Source organism: Tenrec ecaudatus, chromosome 2 (genome assembly GCF_050624435.1).
Source record: "Tenrec ecaudatus isolate mTenEca1 chromosome 2, mTenEca1.hap1, whole genome shotgun sequence".
In the NCBI taxonomy this organism is placed as follows: Eukaryota; Metazoa; Chordata; class Mammalia; order Afrosoricida; family Tenrecidae; genus Tenrec; species Tenrec ecaudatus.
Genome location: NC_134531.1, coordinates 116891549 through 116915110, shown reverse-complemented (window position 1 = coordinate 116915110; position 23562 = coordinate 116891549). Strand labels below are relative to the sequence as shown.

The 23562-nt window shown below is 39.6% G+C and overlaps 1 pseudogene; it reads right to left on the bottom strand.

Annotated features, from left to right (window-relative positions):
- Positions 1-9414: 9414 nt before the first annotated feature.
- Positions 9415-9820, bottom strand: LOC142440938 (fatty acid-binding protein 5 pseudogene; annotated as a pseudogene).
- Positions 9821-23562: the final 13742 nt, after the last annotated feature.

Here is a 23562-nt window from a genome sequence, read left to right as displayed (position 1 = left end):
TCATAACTGTAATTTTGCTACTGTTATGAATCATATTGTAAATATCTGATATGCAGGATATATTTTCATTGTTACAAATTGAAGATCATTAAAGCATAGTGATTAATCATAAAAATAGTATGTAATGATATATTTTGAAATATTTATTTCTAATTACAAATAAATAAAATTTTGTGTTGATGCATTGAGTGGCGTGGGTAACAGTCTTCACTCTGGCATTTCTTAAGTATTTTGAATTATATTGAGGCAATTATATTCTATTCCTATCTTCTTGAGTGTCTTCATTAGGAACGAGTGTTTTATATTGTCAAATGCCTTTTCTGCATCTATTGATATTATCATGTGCTTCTTATCCTTTTTCCATTCAGTGTGATGGATGATGTTAATGGATTTTGGGGTGTTAAACCATCCCTGCATCCCTGGTATGAATCCCACTTGGTCGTGATGTGTAACTCTTTCTGTGTACTTTTGTACTCCTACTACCAAGATTGTGTTAGGGATTTTTGCATTGATGTGCCCGTGGTTTTCTATTCTTGTGGGATCCTTGCCTGGTTTTAATATCAGTGTTATGCTAACTCCATAGAATGTGTTTGGGAATGTACCATCCTTTTCTATGTTCTGGAAGAACTTGTGCAGAATTGGTGTCAGCTTTTCCCTGAATGCTTGACAGAATTCTTCTGTGGAGCCATTTTTTTTAGTTTGTAGATCTTTGATTACCTTATCTATTTCTTCTTTTTATATGGGTTGGTTCATGTTCTTGTCATCTATATGGGATAATCTTGGGAGGGTTCATTTTTTCAGGTATTTGTCCATGTTTTCCAGGTTATTGTATTTGTTGGAATACAGTCCTTTGTAATACTGTGTTATTAGTCTTTGAATTTCATTAGGGTCCATTGTAATTTCCCCCTTTTCATTGATCATCCTGGATATTGATGTTTGCTCCCTCCTATCTTTTGTTTATTTGCCAATAGTTTGTTAGTTCTGTTAATCCTTTCAAAAATCGGCTTTTTACTGTGTTAATTTTCTCGATTGTTCTTCTGTTTTCCCACTCATTAATCTCCACCCTGATTTTTATCATTTCTTTTGCTATCAGAAGGATTATTCTGTTGACTCAATTGCAATAGCTACCACAAGCCTCTTTTCCTTCTTCAAATGTGCCTTTTTCACTATCAAGCATCCTCTGATAACTGCCTTTGCTGTATCACATTGGTTTTAGTATGTTGTATTCTCATTTTCATTAGTTTCTAGAAACTTCCCAATTTTGTCTCTAATTGGGGCCAATACCCACTCATTTTGAAGAAGTATGTTATTTATCCTCCAAGCATTTTCCCCTCCCCCTGCTCCCTTTTCCTTTGTTGATCTCCAGCTTTATGGCATAATGGTCAGAGAAGGAAGTCTGAGCGACCTCTCTATGTTTGAATTTGTTCAAACTTGACCAGCATGCGATATATTTTTGAGTACGTACCATCTTTCCCTCTAGCTGCTCTTATGATTTTCTCATTTTCCTCAAAGTTGGATAATTTGACTATTATATGCCTTGGTGTGTTCTTCTTGGGGTTCAGTCTAATTGGTCTCCTCTCTGCTTCCTAGATGATTGTCTGGTTCTCCTTCATTAAGTTAGGGGAGTTTTCTTCCAGGAATTCCCTTGCTATTTTGGCTGTTAATTTTTTGTTATGTCTTACTGTGGTATCCCAATTATTTGACTGTTGTCTCTCTTCATTGTGTCTCTCATTTTTCTCAGGTGTTCTTCAGCTTTCTTTGATTATCTTGGTTGATTATCTTGCACATTTGTTGAAATCTGCTTGACTATCTTGAAGGTCACTGATATGATTCTCTGCCTCTTTCAGCCTGTCAATAAGGTCTTTTACCATTCCCTTGCTTCTGCTGCCTGACCCCTTAACTCTTGTATTTCCCTTTGGAAAGTGGACTCTGTCCTCTTATTTTTTTCATCCTCGACTGTATTAATTCCCTCATGTTCTGAATAACTCTAAGCAGCATTTTGAAGATTTCTTCCTGTGGTAGTTTTAAGTCTGCTTCTTCTATATATGTTGCTAAATTCAGATCCTCTTCAGATATTGCAGTTTGTTTCACTTGCTTTCTTATAGTTACTGCTGGTATGGGTAGTAGTTTGCATGGCATTTTGATGTCTCTGTAGGTGATATGTTATGTATAATGTATATGGCACAGGAGACAGGGCTGGCCGGGTCTGTGTGTGACTCATGTGATGCTGTGGTATGGGTTTGGGTGGCTGGGGCCTGCTGGTTTGTTTGTGAGTGAGTGTGTGTGTGTGTGTGTGTGTGTGTGTGTGGTGTGTGTTGCGGCCATGGATCTCTGGTTACACCAGAACTCTATGTCACGCCACTGTGAAGTCTATGTCCTTCTCCATGGGTGGAAATCAGAGAAAGAACCCTGAAAAGAATCTTAGGGTGCCAAAAGGCCAGATCCCAAGTCTAGATTCCCAGTATTGCTGCCTCACCCAGTGATTACTCTACCTCACTCATGGAGCTCTAGGGAGGGGAACCCTATTTTGTTGCCATCTTCCCAGAAGTCCAGTAATACAACTTTTGTTGTTAACATTTCCATATTTTTGCATGAACAATTCAGTGATATTATGTTATTAATCATCATACTGTAACAGAATTTTAGGGTAACCTTTTAAAATAATATATGTATTTAGGGTATTATAACTTTGTTTTTAGGAAGTGGACACATGATAATATGCCCACATTTTTGTTCAATGAGTTGTTTTGATGATTTTTTGAGTAAGTGAATTATTTATTGTATTAAAAAATTTTTAAGTAAGTGAATTATTTAATGTGTTCCTCTAGCCATAGACTCTGTAACTCCAACCAAATGACCCTTTCCTGCTGGATATGACTAAGGGAAGAAAGAGGAAGACATCGATAAGATTCAGTTGTGAGTAGCTGTTAACAGGGTTAATTGTGTCATTATTTTGAGTGTAAAATGAACATTCTCAGAACAGGTAGTGGGGATAGTATTAGCAAGAGAAGAGCCAGGACTGGAGTTTGTTTGTACTATGAGATCAGTGAACACTACACTTTCTTGATCCAGGAAACAACTTTGACATAAGAGGAGCAGCAGAGGAACAGTATCAGCAGAACCAGGAGCCAGAGAATGAGAGAGCAGGGACCTCCCAGTCCACAGAGCAAGTAAAGCTGAGTGCTTTAGGATAGGGGATTGGCTTGTGGAGTGAGGTGCCTCTGGCGCTTACTAGGAGAGTTGGGTTTGTTGACTGATGGAATTGGAGCTGAATGCTTTTGAGCTGAGGCTTATGGATGAATGTTCTGTCCTTTGGGCACTTATTGGAAATCCTAGACATGCTTTATAATATTGCCTGATTCGGGCAGATGCCAGGTTGAGAAGCTGAGAATCAAAGACAGATTTGCCATTGGGACAAAAGAGAAGAAACTTTCTTTACTGAACAGCTGTATCCTGAATTATAATCTGTTATCTTCCCTAATAAACCTCATAACCATATAATCATTAACAGTCTCTGCAAGTTCTGTGTGGCCATTGTAATGAATGATAGAGTCCAGTAGGAAAGTAGATAAACAAGCTACCTTTTGTTTATTTAAAAAATTAAAACAAATGTGTTCAGTTCTTAAGCACTTGATTTGTGGAGTATTGTAGCTGATGGTGGGATCCCTAACTCCATTTGAGTTCTTTCAGCAATGTGGCAACTTTCCCCGCAGGCAGCATGCTTGAGAATATATTATGGCTCCCCCTGTGAGCCCCGAGAGGAGCAGTCTGGTGTATGTGGAACCTCTCTGTGTGCTATCTAAAGTTAGGGTACTAGTGGCTGTGCTTCAAGGATTCATGGTCATGAGTCATAGCCTGACCACCAAGTAGCAAGGTGGTCGAAGGCCCCCAAGACTAATCTTGAAGTTTTTCTAATCTGCCATTGTGAATTTATCCCAATCATGGCCCCTTCTCCTATTCCGTAATCCCACCTACAAAAGAGATTAATTGATCTGCTGCCAGTCATGTTTTGTGAAGATGTCCCTTGTAATTTACAATCTATAATTAGCCACATGGTTATGAATTCTATGGACACCATTATATTCTCATGCTGACGGTTTTCCTCACCTGAATGGCTTCTCCTTGCCTTGGAGTCACAGTGGTTGAAATGTTGTTTGCGCCCAGGAACTCCTTCATGGGAGAAAAAGGAGATAGTCCATTTACTTAAAGATTTACATCCTTAGAAACCCCATAGAACAGTTTTACTCTGTTTTATAGGGTTGTTATTGATTGAAAGAGACTCAAAGACAATAATACAGGAAAGCTGAATTTATACAGAAACAGCCTCTACCCCGCCCCAAAGCTCAGAATTGTTCAATGAAATAAGCACTGCTAAAGGAGTCAGGAGACCTAACTTGGCTTTGACACAAAATACCTAACAGACTGGGGCAAATTATATACTCTCTAAAACTCCTATATGAAGGCATTATCCTGTCTAAAAGATAGCTGTATACAAAGCCACCATTTTCCCCAAGATGTATCACTAATATTATTAAAGCTCTCTTCCCCCAAGAAAGTTATCACAGCCAGTAATAAAAATAAAATAATGTTTCCTTCCTAGACCTAGTACACATTAGTGCTACTTTCACTGTTAAAATTTATTAATCCTAATTGAAATTATTTACACAAGTTCTTTTTAAATTACTGCTGGAGTGACTGTGGAAGCAATGTTGAAAGTATCTGAAGACTCTTAGAGCAACATGAATTGAGCCTCATCATGTGCCTGTAAGAGCTGAATAGGTGTGATGGAGACAGTGATAAGAAAGACATTTTCTCAAGGAGAGAAAAGGAAACACATAAATAACTCCAAATGAGACAGTTTTCCCACTTTGATTCAAATTATACCAATTTTGCCCAGATTGCCAGCTGAGACTCCTCAGTTTTGAAAACAATATAAGAAAAGAGGTGGTGAGGTGTCTTAGAAATACGTTATTCACATTTGATCTGAGGGTTTCTAAAGGATACGGCTGGATGGCAGCTTCACATCCAACTGTAATAGAGGAAATTCTGAAAGAAATCAATAGTCAACTTTTCTCAGTGAACCACACCTGGGCTTACAGTGAACCACACCTGGGCTTATTGCTCAAGGATGTGCCACTTTTCTACTGTTGCTGTCAACTCTCATCTCTCACTCTTGTCTTACGCAGCTCTTTGCTTGTATTTTAGACCTTCTCTCAACTGTATTACTATCTGCTTACTTCTCCATACCAGGTTTGGAAATGAACTTTAAAGGATATCACCAACCCCCTTTTCATATGCCTTCTTGTTTGATCATTAGTCATTTGCTATCATTCCTTATTTTAAGTCTTATTTTCAAGAGTTTTCTCTAAGTATGTGGCTAGATTTTTTTAAGCTAGAAGTGATTTTAACTTTTGCTTTTATATTCTAGAATGGTAGTTTATATCGAACTCCTGATGCAAAATAACAGTATATTATTATTTTTTTAAAAACATTTTATTAGGGGCTCATACAACTCTTATCACAATCCATACATATACATACATCAATTGTATAAAGCACATCTGTACATTCTTTTCCCTAATCATTTTCTTCTCTTTTTTTTCCTTTTCTTTTTTTACATTTTATTAGGGGCTCATACAACTCTTATCACAATCCATACATATACATACATCAACTGTATAAAGGACATCCGCACATTCCCTGCCCCAATCATTCTCAAAGCATTTTCTCTCCACTTAAGCCCTTTGCATCAGGTCCTCTTTTTTTTCCCTCCCTCCCCGCTCCCCCCTCCCTCATGTGCCCTTGGTAATTTATACATTGTTTTTTTTGTCATATCTTGCCCTATCCGGAGTCCCCCTTCCCCCCTTCTCTGCCGTCCATCTCCCAGGGAGGAGGTCACATGTGGATCCTTGTAATCAGTTCCCCCTTTCCAACCCACTCACCCTCCACTCTCCCAGCATCGCCCCTCACACCCCTGGTCCTGAAGGTATCATCCACCCTGGATTCCCTGTGCCTCCAGCCCCCATATGCACCAGTGTACAACCTCTGCCCTATCCAGCCCTGCAAGGTAGAATTCGGATCATGGTAGTTGGGGGGAGGTAGCATCCAGGATCTGGGGGAAAGCTGTGTTCTTCATCGGTACTACCTCGCACCCTGACTGTCCCATCTCCTCTTCTAAACCCCTCTATGAGTATATTATTTTTAACACTTGAAGTGTTTAACACAAGCATTTCAATTTCACAGCTTCTACACAGTAACTTCTTAAATATTGACCTCTCCCACTCCACTTATAAAACAAATAATAAAATAACTGATTTCAGAGAGCAGTGGGAAGAGGCCCATTTCTAGGTTGGAACAATTGGGGAAGGAACCATAGGCAAGGAAGCCGTTGTCCTTGACCTTGAAAGACAAATAGGCAATGGCAGGTTAGAAATAGAGAAGTCATTCCAGGTTGATAAATAGTGGAAACAAAGTAGAAGACCTTGAGAAAAGAGCATGGAATATATATATATATTCCTGCAGTGGAGTAATCACTAAAGTAGTAGAGAGAGAGGGTAAGGCCATAACACAGATTGGATTGGTTGAATAGGCAAATTAAGACCATCCCTGTTTTAGTAGTTTTTTGGGAAGTAAGTGGTATATTTGCAAATAGTTCTCTGCTACTTAGTCCCTGTTCTATTTTTGAAAATTAAGGACTGGAAAGGATCGCTCCCTTGCCTATGTCTCTAGCCTTCTCTGTGGGAGGGAAATGTAGAGCAGGCAGATACTCCAAGTGGTGTGAAAATTCATTGTGCATTTAAATGACCGTTTTAACAATCTGCTTGGAGTTCGTTTTTCTCCCACTAGAGATAGTTCTTAAGTCTCTAGTAGTTCATCTTTCTAGCAGAAACTCAAAATATACGACCTCGATGTCTCAGAAGCCACAGAGAAATAACGTGGATTTCTTCCACAAAGTGCTGTGTTGCTGCTGCCAGGTGACCTCCAGTTGGTTCTGGTCCACAGAGATGTTACGCACAGCAGAACCAGGCCCTGCCCAACCTGCACCATCGTCGTCACTGTTTTTATGCTTCATTCCATTTGTGTAGCCATTTTGCAGATGGTCTCAATCTATCTCGTTGAGGACCTTCCTCTTTTTAGCTGCCACTGCACTTTACCAAACATGATGTCTTTCTTCAGGGACTGGTCTCTCCTGAAAACAAGCCAAAGTATGTTAGATGAAGTCTCACCCCCCCTTGCCGCTAAAGCACCCCCTGGTGGTGCCTGTTCTAAGACAGAGGGGTTTAGCCTTTTTGCAGTCTCTGACACTTCTCTAGCACCATAATTCAAATGCATCGACACTTTTTTATTGTTTTTAATTCAGTGTCCACCTTTCACGCTTATATGAGACAATTGAAAATACCTAGTGTGGGTCAGGCACACCTTAGTGCTCAAAGAAACATCTGTCCTTGTCAATACCCTAAAGAGAGCTTGTGCAGCACATGTAGGCAATGCAACACTTCTGTTGACCTCTTGACTGCTGCTTCGATGAGCATTGGTTGTGGATACAAGCAAGACAAAATTCTTGACAATTTAAATCCTTTCTCCATTTATTGGTCCAGTTGTGAGGATTTTGATATTTTTTTTAGTTGTGAAGATACAATTTATCTTTTACAAAAGAAAGGAAAGGAGGAAGAGAAGAAGAAAGGAGGAAGGAAGGAAAAACTTGCACAAAGACATGAACACCAGACAGTGGAAATTGGCTGCCCCCTTCACCATCCTCAAAGTATGACTTCCTCATGTTTTCAAAGAGCTGCTTCACCTCCAGCGATTTCATCACCAAAGAAAAATATGTGCTAGCTACCTGCACATGTGTATAGAAAGGGATTGATATCAAGAAGTAGCTCACACTGTGGTAAGAGCAGCTAAGTTCAGTCCAGTTCCAGTCCGTGCATCAAATGATCAGCTGGAGGCTTCTCCTGACTCTGTAGGAGCTGAGAAACCAGGTAGGAGAAAGACAAAGCAGGAAGACACAAGCTTGTAGGAGCAGAGTGGAATGAATCCAAGGAAGGCAGTCTGCTGATGACTCCTTGATTACTTTGTGAAGCCGATGGGGAACCCCGTGGGGAATCTGGGAGTGCTGGGGAAGGTGGGGTGGTGGGCCGGCCTTCCTCGAGCCGGCAGGTGATGAGGATTTTGATCTTTATATTGAATTGCAATCCATATTGAAGGCTGCAGTCCTTGATCTTCATCATAAAGTGCTTCAAGTCCTCCTCACTTTCCGCAAGACAGGTTGTGTCACCTGCATATTGCAGGTTGTTTATAAGCCTTCCATCAATCCTGCTGCCACATTATTCTTCATATAATTAACTTCTCGGATGATTTGATCAACATATGGGTTGAAGAAGTATGGTGAGAGGTTGTAACCCTGACACACACCTTATCTGATTTAAACCACGCAGTATTCCCTTGTTCTGTTTGTGCACTTGCCTTTTGACTCAAGTACAAGTTACCCATGAGCACAATGAAGTGTTATGGAAAACCTATTCTTCTCAGAGTTGGTTCCGACCCACACAATTGAATGCCTTTGCATAGTCAATGAAACACAAATAAGCATGTTTCTCGTATACTCTGCTTTGAGCCAAGATCGATCTGACAGCCATGGTTCCATGTCCTTTTCTGGATCTGGCCTGAGCTTCTGATTGCTCCCTGTCAATGTGCTACTGCAACTGTTGTTGGATGATCTTCCACAAAAGTTTGCTTGCATGTGTTATCAATGATATTGTTTATGGTTTGAGCATTCTGTTGGGCCACCTTTCTTTGGAAGGAGCACAAATATGGATCTCTTTCAGTCAGTTGGCTGAAGAGTGGTCTTCCAAATTTCCTGACATAGATAAGTGAGTATCTTCAGTGCTTGTTGAAATATTTCACTTGGTATTTCATCAATTCCCGGGGCCTTGTTTTTGGCTAATGCTTTCAGTGCCGCTGGAACGTTTTTCTTCCTTCAGCACCATTGGTTCTTGCTCAGATGCTACCTCCTAAAATGGTGGAATGCAAGCCAATTCTTTTGGTACAGCAACTCTGGATACTCTTGCCATCTTCTCTTGATGCTTCCTGCAACATTCAAGATTTTGCTCATAGAATCATTCAATATTTCACTGTAAGGCTTGACTGTTTTCTTAAGCTCTTTCAGTTTCTGATATGCTGGCTTTCTAATTCTAGGTCTTTTCACATTTATATATACAAATATCAGTACAAACATTCATTTATTAATCAAAAGGGTGATCCCAAATAAACACTTTAAATTAGTTGTGTGTAAAATGTGTGTGATAGAAGTAATTGGATATATTAATGAAACTAAAAAGTACGGAGGTTTGCTCATTGAACTAAGCTTGATCATTCTCATACCTAATTCCTGCCTAAATGATGCTCAAATTGTTATTTTACTTTTTTATAGGTTTGGATACAGATAACATTGTTCATAACATATTCCACCACTAATTTTTCCTCTTCCAATTTTCTTGTTAGTGTGCTCTCCTTCCCATCCCATTCCTGGGATTGGGCCAAAGCACCATTTGCAAAGTCACAAATAGTCTGAGTTTTCTGCCATCAGCTGTAGCTTCTTCAAACTTTTCTCCCAGGTTACAAGAATACTGTGTTGTTTCCAAAGTGCTCTTGGTTTTCATGGTGAGGGTTTTGCCTTCAGTAGAGAGGTTACAGTCAGGCTTGGTCATTGTGCCCAGTTTTCACAGAGTCATTCCCACTCTTAGTTCCTTCATGGATTCTTCCAAACCTTTTCTGTCTACCAGGCCTGTCTTCCTCTGAGCTGCTGAATGGTGGCCATGGAGGGCGCTGATGAGTGGATGTGTAGATATGGTAGAGGAAAGTCTGGTGGGAGAGCGTGGTGTCTCAATAATTTTTACCTGTGTCTTCTTGAGTTGCCCTTTGAAATGTTCTATTCAGCTCTTTGACTTTATCATTTCTTCCATTTGCTTTAGCTACTTTGCAATTAGTGGGAGACATGAAGTCAAAGAGCTGGATAGAAAAGAAAGCACTTTGTTAGCACTAATTGTTTCTTTCTTATTCATCCATTCAGGGAATGTTTGTTGGCCATGGACTAGGTATGAAGCATGGTGCTAGATATTGGGTATATATTGGTAGATACGATAGGATATCCATTTTTCTTAGAAGAAAGAATAACCTAATTTGTTAGGCATCATCCTTCAGGAGATTGGCATCCAACAGCACAAAATATGGCAAACACCAAAAAGAAAATGAAGCAGCAAAACATTTTCACAAGGAAAATAAATTGGGAGAGTGGATCAAGTTGACATGCTCTAGGCAACCTGGACCTCCACCCTTAGAACTAAGGGAGAAGACGTGTTAGTCAATATATCAGATAACATTAACTGCTGTAACAGGTAAGTCCCCCAACTCTCAGGACAGCATAGAGTTGAATTTTATTTATTTATAAACTTAGAATGAGTATGAGTTGGTGATCAGAATGATGAACTGGTGTTCTCTTCCCAGAGGTGTTTCAGGGGCCCTTACTCCACCTTGCCTCAATACGCATGTGGTTGTTTGACAATGAATAATGAAGACCCAATAGGAATTAATACATTTGAATTATGATGTTGGAGAAGAAAGTAATATGCCAGAAGTAAAAATATCAGTTTTGGAAGAATTACAGTTCTAATACTGCTTGGGAGAAATAGATATATATGCATATATTTATAGGTTTAGTATTAAGGTAGCAGATGGACAATGGGACTGCACTCAAGTATTCGCTCAATGCAAGAATATTTTGTTCTATTAAATTGGTATTCTATGATGCTCACCTTCCCAAAATGATTGCTGAAGACAAATGTGTTTATAAGTGGTGAAGAAAGTTGATGGTACCTGGCTATCAAAAGTTATAGCCTCTGGGGTCTTAAAGGCTTGAAGGTAAACAAGTGGCCATCTACCTGAGAAGCAACAAAGCCCCCAAGGAAGAAGCACACCAGCCTGTGTGATCATGAGGTGTCGAAGGGGTCAGGTATCAGGCATCAAAGAAAAAAAATCATATCATTGTGAATGAGGGGGAGTGCGGAGTAGGGACCCAAAGCCCATCTGTAGGCAACTGGACATCCCTTACAGAAGGGTCGTGGGGAAGAGATGAGCCAGTCAGGGTACAGTGTAGCAATGATTAAACATACAACTTTTCTCTAGTTCTTAATTGCTCCTTCACCCACTCTCCAGCTAGACCAGAGGATGTACACTGGTACAGATAAGAACTGGAAACACAGGGAATCCAGGACAGATGATCCCTTTAGGATCAGTGATGAGAGTGGCAATACTAGGAGGGTGGGATGGAAAGGGGGAACTGATTATAAGGATCTACATATAACCTCCTTCCTGGGGGACAGACAACAGAAGAGTGGGTGAAGGGAGACTTAGGACAATGTAGGACATTACAAAATAATAATAATTTGTAAATTATCAAGGGTAAATAATAATTTGTAAATTATGAGGGAGAGAGGGAGGAGGAAAATGAGGTGCTGATACCAAGGGCTCAAGTAGAAAGCAAATATTTTGAGAATGATGATGGCAACAAATGTACAAATGTGCTTGCCACAAATACATCATGCTTCATAAAATAGAGTGTTTTTGAAAAAAGGAAGACTGTCAACAAAATGGCTGCAACAATGGGCTCAACCATAATACTAATTGTGATGATGGAGCAGGACTGGGGAATGTTTTATTCTATCTTACACAGGGTTGTTATGAATGGGAACCAATCATACAGAACCCAACAGCATAATTTCACTTTGAGGAGGCCTGGTGGGGACATGGGTCTGTTAGGCATTGGGCTGCAAACTACAAGGTTGGTGGTTTAAAATCACTGGTCCTTCCTGGGAGAAAGATGAAGCTGCAAGTGACAGTAAAGATGGAAAGTCAGAGGGACTCTAGTGGGTACACATTGAAGTACTAACTGCAAGGGCAGCAGTTTGAAGCCACCTCTCTGGGTGAGAAAGATGAGGCTTTCTACTCCAGTAAAGGTTGCAGTCTCAGAAACCCACAGGACCAAGTCTACCCTCTTCGATAGGGTCACTTGCAGTTGGTATTGATTTATGTGCATTGAGTTTGGTTTTTGGTTTATTATAGGGTTGCTCTGAATCAGAATAAACCTGATGGCAGTGAGTTTCTTTAGCCCACGGGCCCTGATGCCATAGTGGTTACAAGTGGGGCTGCTAACCACAGGTCAACAGTGTGAAACTGCCAGCCTCTCAATGGGAGAAAGACAAGGCGTTCTCTTCCTGGAAACAGTTACTGTCTCGGAAATCCACAGGGGGAAATTCCACCCTGTTCTATATGTCAATATGAGACAGAACTGACTCCGTATCAGTGAGCGTTTTTTGAGACACGGCCTTTTGGCTTTTTCATTTTCCACATTTGGTCACTGTGCTTGTTGACTGGAGCCTCAAGGGAAACATGCTGGAGGTTAAAATGGAAGGTTTATAGTCAACACTTGAAAGTGGACATCTCATTTCTTCTCTCATCATTGGCCATACCTGCCTGGATGGGAGTTCTCTGGGTTTCTCAAAATTCTCACTTAGAACTAAAAAAAACAACCCCCCTCTATTTTCATTGCTGGGAACCTAGGCTTTAGAATCAAACATCTCCATTCTTTACATGGATGAGCTCAGGAGGTTAAAAAGGAACAAACCTTGCTTGCTAGGGAGAAAGGAGAGAAAATCATTCACATTTCTTAAAATGATGAGTCTATAATAATGTTTTTCTATCAGATTATTTTTATCTGTTCTTTTAGAATTGGGTTGGCATTCGGATCCAATTCAGGAAACTGATGCCTTGAGGCGGTACGGGGCACTGATTTCCCAAGTAGGACAGGCTAACATAGCCTTAATGTCTGGCTCCCCCTCCCTTATACTAGCACAGCGTGCAGAATGGCAGGAATAAGAGTCTTCCAAAATGGGATTCTGGGAGTCCTTCGGTATGCAAATCAGTTAACACCAAACTGTTGCTTTCACAGTCACAGTCATGGTGCCCAGAGCAATCATTTCCGTTCCCACTGTTGGGTGGGTGTAAGCATTGGGCTCATTTTTAAAACATGAGTAATGTGCATGTATCCGGATGATGCATCTGGTCTTGATGGGGGTGATTTGAAGTGATGGCAATGCAGCCCAGACCTGGGAAAACAGCTTATGGGCAATTGACAGGCTTCTTGACTGTCAAGTACGGGGGTTGATGGTAGATACAGAAGGTGCTAGGGGCTCCTAGGTTACTCAGAATACTTTCCTTTTTGAGGACATGTAGTTTAACGATTTCCAAGTTAATTAGTCCTGAAATAAATGTGTCATGAAAATTTGAAAACTTCTCTGGAAATGAAAGTCAAGCAAAACTCATTGAGATTAAATAGATTTCTGTAGGAACTCTTGGTGGTCATTACAGTTAATATGATTTAACATTGAGTTAATTTCATTAAGAAATAACTTCATTTAATAAATAATAGTCATATACATTTAAGAACATGACTATTAACTCACAGAAAATTCCTATGTATTAATGACTACATTCATAGAAATAAAGTTAAGTTCAATGATCCATTTTAATAATTAAGAATAAGAAATCTAGATTGCAATCTGGAAAATACAACATATAGAAGAAATGCTTTTAAATTCTTCATTATAGGTTACATTAGAGGAGATAGAGAATTATATTATAAATTATATATTAATATATTATATTATAGATAAAAGAGAAGAAAAAAGCTAGAGAATGGGAGAGAATAAGACAAAAAAAGAGCAACAAATTGCCCTCTTCAATAAAAACATTATCATCCAGTCTTTATCATTTTCCTCATTTTTATTTTCTTTTACTTTAAAATTTTTCCTGTTGAGAGATCCAAACTTAAATAAAATCAAAATTTTGTAGTATTGATTAAGATGTGTTACTTTGTTCCTCTCTAATCTTTAAAAATTAATTTCATTTGGGCTGTCAGTTTTTAAAAATCACTTTATTGGGGCTCATACAATTCATCACATTCATACATACATCCATTGTGTCAAGTACATTTGTACATTTGTTGCCATCATCATTCTCAAAAAATTTCTTTCTACTTGAGTCTTTGGTAGCAGCTCTTCATTTTTTACCCTCCCTCCCCCCCAAACTCTTGATAATTTATAAATTCTACTGTCCGATGTCTCCCTTTACTTACTTTTCTGTTGTCTGTCCCCCAGGTAGGGGGTGATATTTGGATCATTGTGATCAGTTCCCCCTTTCTCCACCACCTTCTCCTTACCGTCCTGGTATTGCTACTCTCATTATTGGTCCTTAGGAGTTTACCTGTCCTGGATTCCCTGTGTTTCCATTTCTTATCTGTACCAGCGTACATCCTCTGGTCTAGCTGGATTTGTAAGGTAGAATTGAGATCATGATAGTGGCGAGTAGGGGGTGGGGGAAGGAAGCATTAAAGAACTAGAGGGAAGTTGTATGTTTTATCTGTGCTATACTGCACCCTGACTGGCTTGTCTGCTCTCCGTGATCCTTCTGTAAGGGGATGTCCAGTTGCCTATAGATGGGCTTTGGGTCTCCACTCTGCACTCCCCCTCATTCACAATGATATGATTTTTTTTTGTTCTTTGATGCCTGATACCTGATCCCTTCGACACCTCATGATCACACTGCTGGTGTGCTTCTTCCATGTGGACTTTGTTGCTTTTGAACTAAATGGCCGCTTGCTTACATTCAACTCTTTAAGACCTCAGGCTCTATATCTTTTGATAGCTGGGAACCATCAGCTTTCTTCACCATGCTTACTTATGCATACATTTGTCTTCAGCGATCATGTTGGGAAGGTGAGCATCATGGAATGCCAGGTTAATAGAACAAAATATTCTTGCATTGAGGGAATACTTGAGTGGAGTCACAATGTCCATCTGCTACCTTAATACTAAACCTTTAAATGTATGCACACAGATCTATTTCCCCATAATACATCAATATATTTACATGTGTACATGCCTGTATTTAAACCTCTGTAAATGCCCTTTGCCTCCTAGTTCCTTCCTCTATTTCCTTTTACTTTCCTCTTGTCCCTCTATCATGCTCAGCCTTCATTTGGATTTCAGTAATTCCTCTCAGTTACATTGCCTTTGATCAAGCCCTACACCCTCCTCGCCACTGATTCTGGATCACTTGTTGCTTCCTGTCCCTGGCTTTGTGAACACACACTGCCTCTGATTTTTAACTGTATGTAATGATCCCTAGTAGTATTTGATGGCTTTCTGGAAATGGAATATAACCTTCAGGATATCACTCTATATTGATTTCTTTCTGGTGCCATAACCAATTAAAGCAAATATAGCAAAAGTTTATAAGTTTACATTTCTGAAGGTCAGAAGTCCTTTTAATTCACTGCTCTCAAGTTGATTCTGACTCATAGCCACCCCATAAGACAGAATAGAATAGTCTATTTTTGTTCCTGAGAACATATATATTTGTGGGAGTAGAAAGCTTCATCTTTCTCCTGAGCACAGTTGGTAGTTTTGAACTACTGACCTTATGGTTAGCAGCCCAATGTGTAACTCAGTATGTCACCAGGGCTACCTGTGCTAAAGATAAAGGGACGACAGGGCTGTGTTCCTTTTTGGAGGAATATGGGAAAATCTGTCCTTGCCTTTTCCAGCTACTAGAGGCTACTCATATTTCCGAATCCCTTTATCTCCCAAACCAACAGTGCATCTCTCTCTGTCATTATAACGTGTTATCATGGTCATTAAAGTGTGATGTCACATTTTTCTCTGACTAAAGCCTGAAATAGGAAACAGAACACACTTTTAAGAACTTTTGTAATAAGATTGAGCCCACCTGGGTGATTTCAGAATAATCTCACCAGTTTAAAGCCAGCTGATTTGCAAACTTAATTGCATTAGCAACCATAATACCCTAGTAGCTATTTCTAAAACTTACATATCTTTGAGCACCGCTATTATACCTACCATGCTTTATCACTTCGTAGAATAATTGATTTCTATTTTGCTATTGTTAGGTGCCATAGAGTCAGTTCCTACTCATAGCAACCAATATGCAACAGAATACAACACTGCCTGCTCCTACGCCATCCTCCAAATGTTTATGCTTGAGCCACTGTTGCAACCACTGTATGAATCCATCTTTTAGCAAGTCTTCTCTTTTACACTGACCCTCTACTTTACCAAGCACAATGTCCTTCTTCAACCTGGTCTCTTGAAAACATGCCCAAAGAGTGTGGGACAAAGTCTCACCATTCTCTCTGTAAGGACCTTTCTGACTGTACTTCCTGCAAGATGGATTTCTGTATTCTTCTGGTAGTCCATGACACTCGCAATATTCTTCATTAACAACATTCAAATGCATTGACTTGTCGTTTGTCTTCCTTATTTATTATGCAGCTTTCATACGCATATAAGGAGATTGAAAATGCCATGGCTTGAGTCAGGCATACATACCTATATCCACTTGTGCTCTTTGGTCTTGCGTTGGAGATTTGTCCAAAGCAATGCATCATTTGCTTTCTTGACCGCTGCTTCCATGACTACTCACTATGGATCCAAGTAAAGTGAACTCCTTGACACCTGCGACCTTTTCTTCATTTATCAGGATGTCGGCTGCTGCATTAGCTGCAAGCACTTTTGTTTTCTTTATACCGTTGTAGTCCATACTGAAGGCTGCAGTCTTTGATTGCCATCAGAAGTGCTTCTGATCCTCTTGGCTTTCCGCAAACACAGTTTTATCAGTAGCCTCTATCAGATGTTTAATGAGCGTCCCTCTCAGTCTGATTTTTCATTCTTCTTCATGTAGTCCAATTCTGAGATTCTTGACTCACCGTATAGTTTGACTAAGTATGGTGGAAGGATCTAACCCTGATGCAAACTTTCCTTTTTGAAATCACGCACTATCCTCTTGTTCTGTCCCAACAATTGCCGCTTGATCTGTGTACAGGTTTTGCACAATGTTGTCCTTAGTGTGGCATGACCCACATACATGCCTTTGCATAGTCACCAAAACACAGGCAAATAACTTTCTGATATTCTCTGCCTACTGCCAATAGCCATCTGACCACATCCATCAAGATCCATCTGACCACATCCATCAAGATCCATCTGACCACATCCATCAAGATCCATCTGACCACATCCATCAAGATCCATCTGACCACATCCATCAAGATCCATCTGACCACATCCATCAAGATCCATCTGACCACATCCATCATTCCAAGGGCTCTTCTAATTAAAGCTCGGCTTTTGCCTTCTTTCAGCTGGAGATATGCCGAGAGTGTTCTTCCCTTTTGATTTTCTAACTTTAGGTCATTGCACATTTCATCGTAACGATTCACTTTGTCTTCTTGAGCTCCCCTTTGAAATTTTCTGTTTAGTTTTTCTGCACCATTCCTTCTGTTCACTTTAGAGCAAGTTTCAGAGTCTCTTTTGATGTACACTTTTGTCTTTTTTTTCTTTCCTACCTTTTAAATGATCTTTTGCTTTTATCATGTACAACGTTCTTGATATCAATCCACACAGTTGTGTCATTAGTGTTCAATGTATTAAATCTGTTCTTGAAATAATCTCTAACTTGAGGCGGTACATACTGATGGTCCTATTTTGGTTGGAATTGATTGGTTTTAATTTTTTCACCTTTAACTTGATCTTGCCTATGAACAGTGATGGTCTGTTCCCCAGTCAGCCTCTAGCCTTGTTTTGGCTAATGATTTTGAGCTTCTTAATCAGCTCTTCTCAGAGATATTGGATTGATTCCTGTGTGGTTCATCTGGTGAGGTCTACTTGTATAGTAGTCAAGCAAACATGTCTGCAATGAAGCTGTGGTCTTGTAAAATTTCATCATGGAATCTCCAGTGTAGTATGAAGTTGTGGTCTTGTAAAATTTCCTCATGGGATCTCCAGTGTAGTTTTTGTTATCACAGCCATATTTTCCAACTGCCTAATCGGACTCTTTGTTGCCAAGTCTCACATTCTAATCATTTGTAATTATCAATGAAGCTTGATTGTATTCTATATCATTGGTAGAATTTTCCATTTCTTTATTTCCCAGCTTTAGTGTTTGATAGATACATTTGAATAATAGTAGTAATGACACTCATTCCTGCTTGGTGGCCACCTTTCTCACGGCAACCAAGATATTGCTCAGCTCCTCCCTCTTCCTCTTGGTGCGGATGTGCGTCCCCACCTACTTCTTGGTGAACTTAGCACCTGCTTGTCCTTGGAGAACTTGAGGAGCTCCATTGTCTGGCTCCAGGAATTGTCAGAATATCAATAGAAATGCTTTAACATGCTGATGAAGCCCTGGAAGCACTCACTGATGCCAAGAAATCTGAAAGACAACTACCTAGACAACTGACTGGAAGAGATCCATGTGCATATCTATTCTAAAGGAAGGTAACCCAACAGAAGGTAAAATTTATTGAACAGTATCATGAATATTACATATATGTGAAATTTCACTGAAGATAATCGAACAATTGTTGCAGCAGTACGTAGGCAGAGAGCTGCCAAACATTCACGGTAGATTCAGTAAAGGACATGAAACAAGGGATATCACTGCTGGTGTCGGGTGGTTCTTAGCTGAAGCAGTGATTACGAGAAAGATGGTTATGTGTGTTTTAGTAACTATGAAAAGACATTTCACTATGTGGGGCATAAATTGTGGATAACAGTGAGAATGTTGGGAATTCCAGAATACTTTATTTTGCTCACATGGATCCTGTACATGGATCACGAGGCAGTGTATGAACAGAACTAGGGAATGCTGCAAGGCTTAAAAAGAAAAGGTGTGCATCAGGTTGTATCCTCTATCCATACTTATTCAGTCTGTTTGTTGTGCAAATAAATTGAGAAGCCAGACTATATGAAAAAAGATTAGAGGAAGGCTTATTAAAAATCTGTAATATGTAGGTAACACAGCCTTGCTTTTTGAAAGTGAAGAGGACTTAAAGCATTTGCTGATGAAGATCAAGGATTTCAGCCTTCAGAATGGATTACAACTCAATGTAAAGAAGATCAAAATCCTCCCAACTGCACCAATAGGTAACATCATGGTAAAAGGAGAAAGGATTGAAGTTGTCAAAATTTTCATCTTGCTTGGATGAACTATCAATATTCATGGAAACAGCAGCCAGGAAACCAAGTAACATATTGCACTGGGAAAATCTCCTGCACAGCACCCTTTTAAAGTGTAGAACAGCAAGGATATCAACTTGAGAATTAAGGTGCACTTGACCCAGACCATTTTATTTTCAATCTCTTCATATGTATATGAAAACTGGACTTTGAGTAAGGGAGACCAACAAAGAACCCATGCATTTGAATTATGGCGTTGACCAAGAATTTCGGAAACACTATGGACTGCCAAAAGAATGGATTTCAGGCTGGGAGGGGGAGATCCCCCATAACCAGTGGGGATTTAGTCATGAAGGTCAGTGAACAGACTTGGAATTATATATATTTTTTCTCCTTTTAAAAAAATCTTCTCTTTCTTTTTTCTCTCATTTTCTTCCTTAAATATTTTGTTTTCTTTTTGCTTGACCTATATCATAGTTGATTTGCCTACTTATGTAAGATAGGCATGGGATGCAAGCCCGAGGAGAACGCAGCAGGACCAACGGTCCTGATTGTGGGGGTGGGGTGGGGGATTTGGGTTGGAAGGGTGGCAGGGGAAGGGTGCAGGGAGCCATATGCAGGGGAACAACTAGGGAGTTAAAATCAACAACAAGGAGGATATAGAGATCCTGAGGGTGTCAGAGCATCAGCAAACTAGCTAAGAGGAAGTTCTGAGAGGCAGAAATAGGGGGTGGTGGGGAGAGTGATGGTGGGGCAGGAGGAAGGTAAAAGGAAACAGAGGAAGAACCTAGGAAGCAAAGCAATAGGTAGAAGTATAAGCATAGGTGTGAACATGTGTAAATATATTGATCCACAAAAATAGAGGTATTGGTTTATGCACATATATTTATACAGCAATATACTGTGCTAGTGGGTGATCTTCGGGCCTCTGCTCAATACAAGAATAATTGTTCTAACAAATTGGCATTCTGAGATGCTCACCCTCCTGACACAATGGCTGAAGACAAAATGGTGCATAAGCAAATGTGGTGAAGAATGCAGACAGTACCCAGCCATTAAAGGATATAGCATTTGGGGTCTTAAAGGCTTGAAGTTAAACAAGCAGCCATTCAGCAGAGAAGCAACAAGCCCACGTGGAAGAAGCGCACTGTTGGTGTCATCGGGACCCAGTAATAGGCACCAGAAGACACATAAGAAACAAACAAACATTGTTGAGAATGACGGTGGAGGGCTGGAGCAGAGACCCAAAGCCCATCTGTAGACAATGGAAAAATCCCCCCACAGAGGGGCCACAGGGAAGGGATGAGTCAACCAGAGTGCAGAAAAGCATGGATGAAACATGCAATATTTCTCCAGTCCAGTTCCTTGTGGCTTCCTCACCTGCCACTACCATGACCCATTGCTGCTTCACAATTCAGACTAGATCGGAACATGTACACAGGTATAGATATGAGATGGAATCCAGGAACAGGAGTGGGAATAGCGATACCAGAAAGGTAGGGATAAAGAGGGGGGGCGGGGAGAGGAAGGGAGAGAGGAGGAACCCATCTTAATGATTGACATATAACCATACACCCCTCTCCAGGGGGAGGAACAGCAGAAAACATAGAGGAAGGGAGGCAGCAGTCAGTGTAAGATATGAAAATAATAACAATTTATAATCTACAAAGGGGGTATAAGGGTGGAGAGGGGAACAGAAAATGAGGAGCTGATACCAAGGGCTCAATTGAAAGAAAATGTCTAGAAATCAATGAAGGTAACATATGTACAAACATACCTGATGCAATCAATATATGGATTGTAACTAGAGTTGTAAGCGTCCCCAATAAAATGATCTTTTAATTAAAAAAAAGAAGAACAAACAAACAAATCCCCAAAGGGACAAACAAATCTATCGTGGGACAAATATAGCCAGAATGCTTCTTGGAAGCAAGGATGACAGAACTTTGTCTTAGGTATTTTTGGATATACTGTCAGAAGAATCATGCCCTAGCAAAGGACAGTGTGTTAGGTCGAGAGCGAGCTAAACAGAGGAAGATTCTTGATCAGATGGATTGACAGGGATTCTTGATCAGATGGTTACAACCACGAGCTCAACCTTAACAACAGTTGTGAAGCTGCTGTAGGACTACTGTTCTCTCTGTCGTGTATAGAACTGCTATACGTTGGACCTGATTGTACATCACATAGCAACAAGCAACAAGTGTCAATTTGATTCCATATTGATAGATGTTAAAATAGGTCAATAAATATTCTTTACTAGTTATGCTAAACAAATCATTGCTTGATTTTAAGGGTACTTTAGGGCATATGTTTGGTTTATGATTTAAAAGATTATCTTATTCAGGGGCTTGTCTACTCTCCATGGCTCTAAAAAGTCTCTGGAGTTCATGAAAATTTAAAATTTTATTCTACATTCCTTTCTCCCTGCTGTGATCAGTATTTTTCCAGAACCTTTGATCGATATGTTCAAAATGTTATACAAACCTCAGCTAGTTCTTCTAGCTTCATGGCAAAGGAGGCAGTTGTCCAGAAAACTTCTGAAAGTCTTGTTTTTTTTTTAAAGGGCACAGATGAGTGTACTCAGGAAATAACTTTTCTCTGATTCTTGCCTTTATGACTATTTCTTTTGATTGTCTAGATTTTATCTTGGTGGATCTTTGGGTTTTCAGTTACTATTGATTTTGGGATGGTCTCATAGGAAATGAACATCATGACCTCGCTCTCTCATATAATCCAAATCTCTTCATGGCACACCCCACAAAGGCTTTTGCCAACTAACACAAGAGCAAGAGTTCATAGCCGGTCCATTTACTCCTCTCCCCAGCGGGAAAGCCGATTGGGGGAGAATAGAAAGTCTTGCTCATGCTGCTAAGTACTGGCTCTCGTTCTTATGGGTACTTCTGTTGGTGATCTTGACACTTTTCCAGGGTGGACTTCCACCCTCATCCCTTTTCTAGCGCCTGACCTTTCATCTTTTCCCTCCACTCCATCTTCTGGGAAATACTGCTAACCAGACTGATAGTCAGCCAAGTAGAGCTGTATGGCATACCAGAAGTTCACTTTAATTGATGTCTACTTTTTATTTGTAAATACATTCTGAATATTACCCTTATCTTCATTATTTTTTCTGTAGGAGCTCCAATATTCAGTCCTTGTTGCTGATAGCATTTTGAGGTGATTCAGGTTAGTTACCTTTTATGAAACCCTTTTAGTCTACGAGAACTAGATTTAAGATCTTGAGGTGTAACATAGCTAAACTTGAACTAGATTTAAGATCTTGAGGTGTAACATAGCTAAACTTGAACTAGATTTAAGATCGTGAGGTGTAACATAGCTAAACTTGAACTAGATTTAAGATCTTGAGGTGTATCATAGCTAAACTTGAACTAGATTTAAGATCTTGAGGTGTAACATAGCTAAACTTCTCAGCAGACTTCTTATAGGTCTAGTCCATCGTACCCACACAACCCCACTCTCTTTGCCCCAAATCCAGAGAATGAATGTCAAGTTTTCCAAGGAACATTTTGACCTAACTATTTTCTGACTACACCAGTGTTAGCAAAAGCCTCAATTGAATGGATGAGTGGAAAAAAGAGGGAATAAAAATCACATCACTCTTTGCATTTTGGAATTCTTGTGGAAACCATTCTTTACTTTCTAGAATCATCTCTATTGTCTTTGTATATACGCAGAAGGGACACCAGTTGCTGAATCTATTTGGCTAAATACTGGCATATTTGGCTAAATATGGACATTCAAATCTCTTCTGTTTAAAAATGGTGGCCACTTATGAACCATTATCCTGAGCTTTAGAGCTTCAATCCAAAGTCCAAGGAGATGACGGAAACAGATTTTGTCACAACCAAAAGCAATCTCAATATTGAGAACAGGACATGCAAAGAGGTATATGTTTTAAACAGAATGACCGTCTCTCTCCCTGTTCCACTTCAGTTAACACATGTCTTTATGGAACTCACATCTCAAAGTTTATTAGGTTTCACACAGAGTACCTACTATGAGCAGGAGGGTCCTGTGATAACTACTGCTTAAAAAAAGACATTTTGATCTTTAATCATGTAGTCAAGTGTATTTGTAGGTTAGAGAGTAGTAAAGATGAAACCTAGATACAAATGCAAAAATCTGAAACATAAAATGATATCCATAATGACAAAATGCAAAAAATTTGCTATGGAAAGGGAGAAATTATTTTCAACTCTGAGTATTTTTGAACGCATTGTAGAATGGAAAGTGTTTTTTTAATATAAGACGAATGATTAAGATTGGATGAGCTAAAGTAAAGGGTCTTTATATGTAAACAGAAGCAAGCATAGATAAAGTTGATTCACTCATTAAGAAAATATCGAGAACCCATTGGATGGTAGATTCTGGGTTAAGTTGTTTATAGGCATATAATTTAGATTTTATAGTAACCTTATAAAATGTGACATTATTACCTCATTTGAACAGT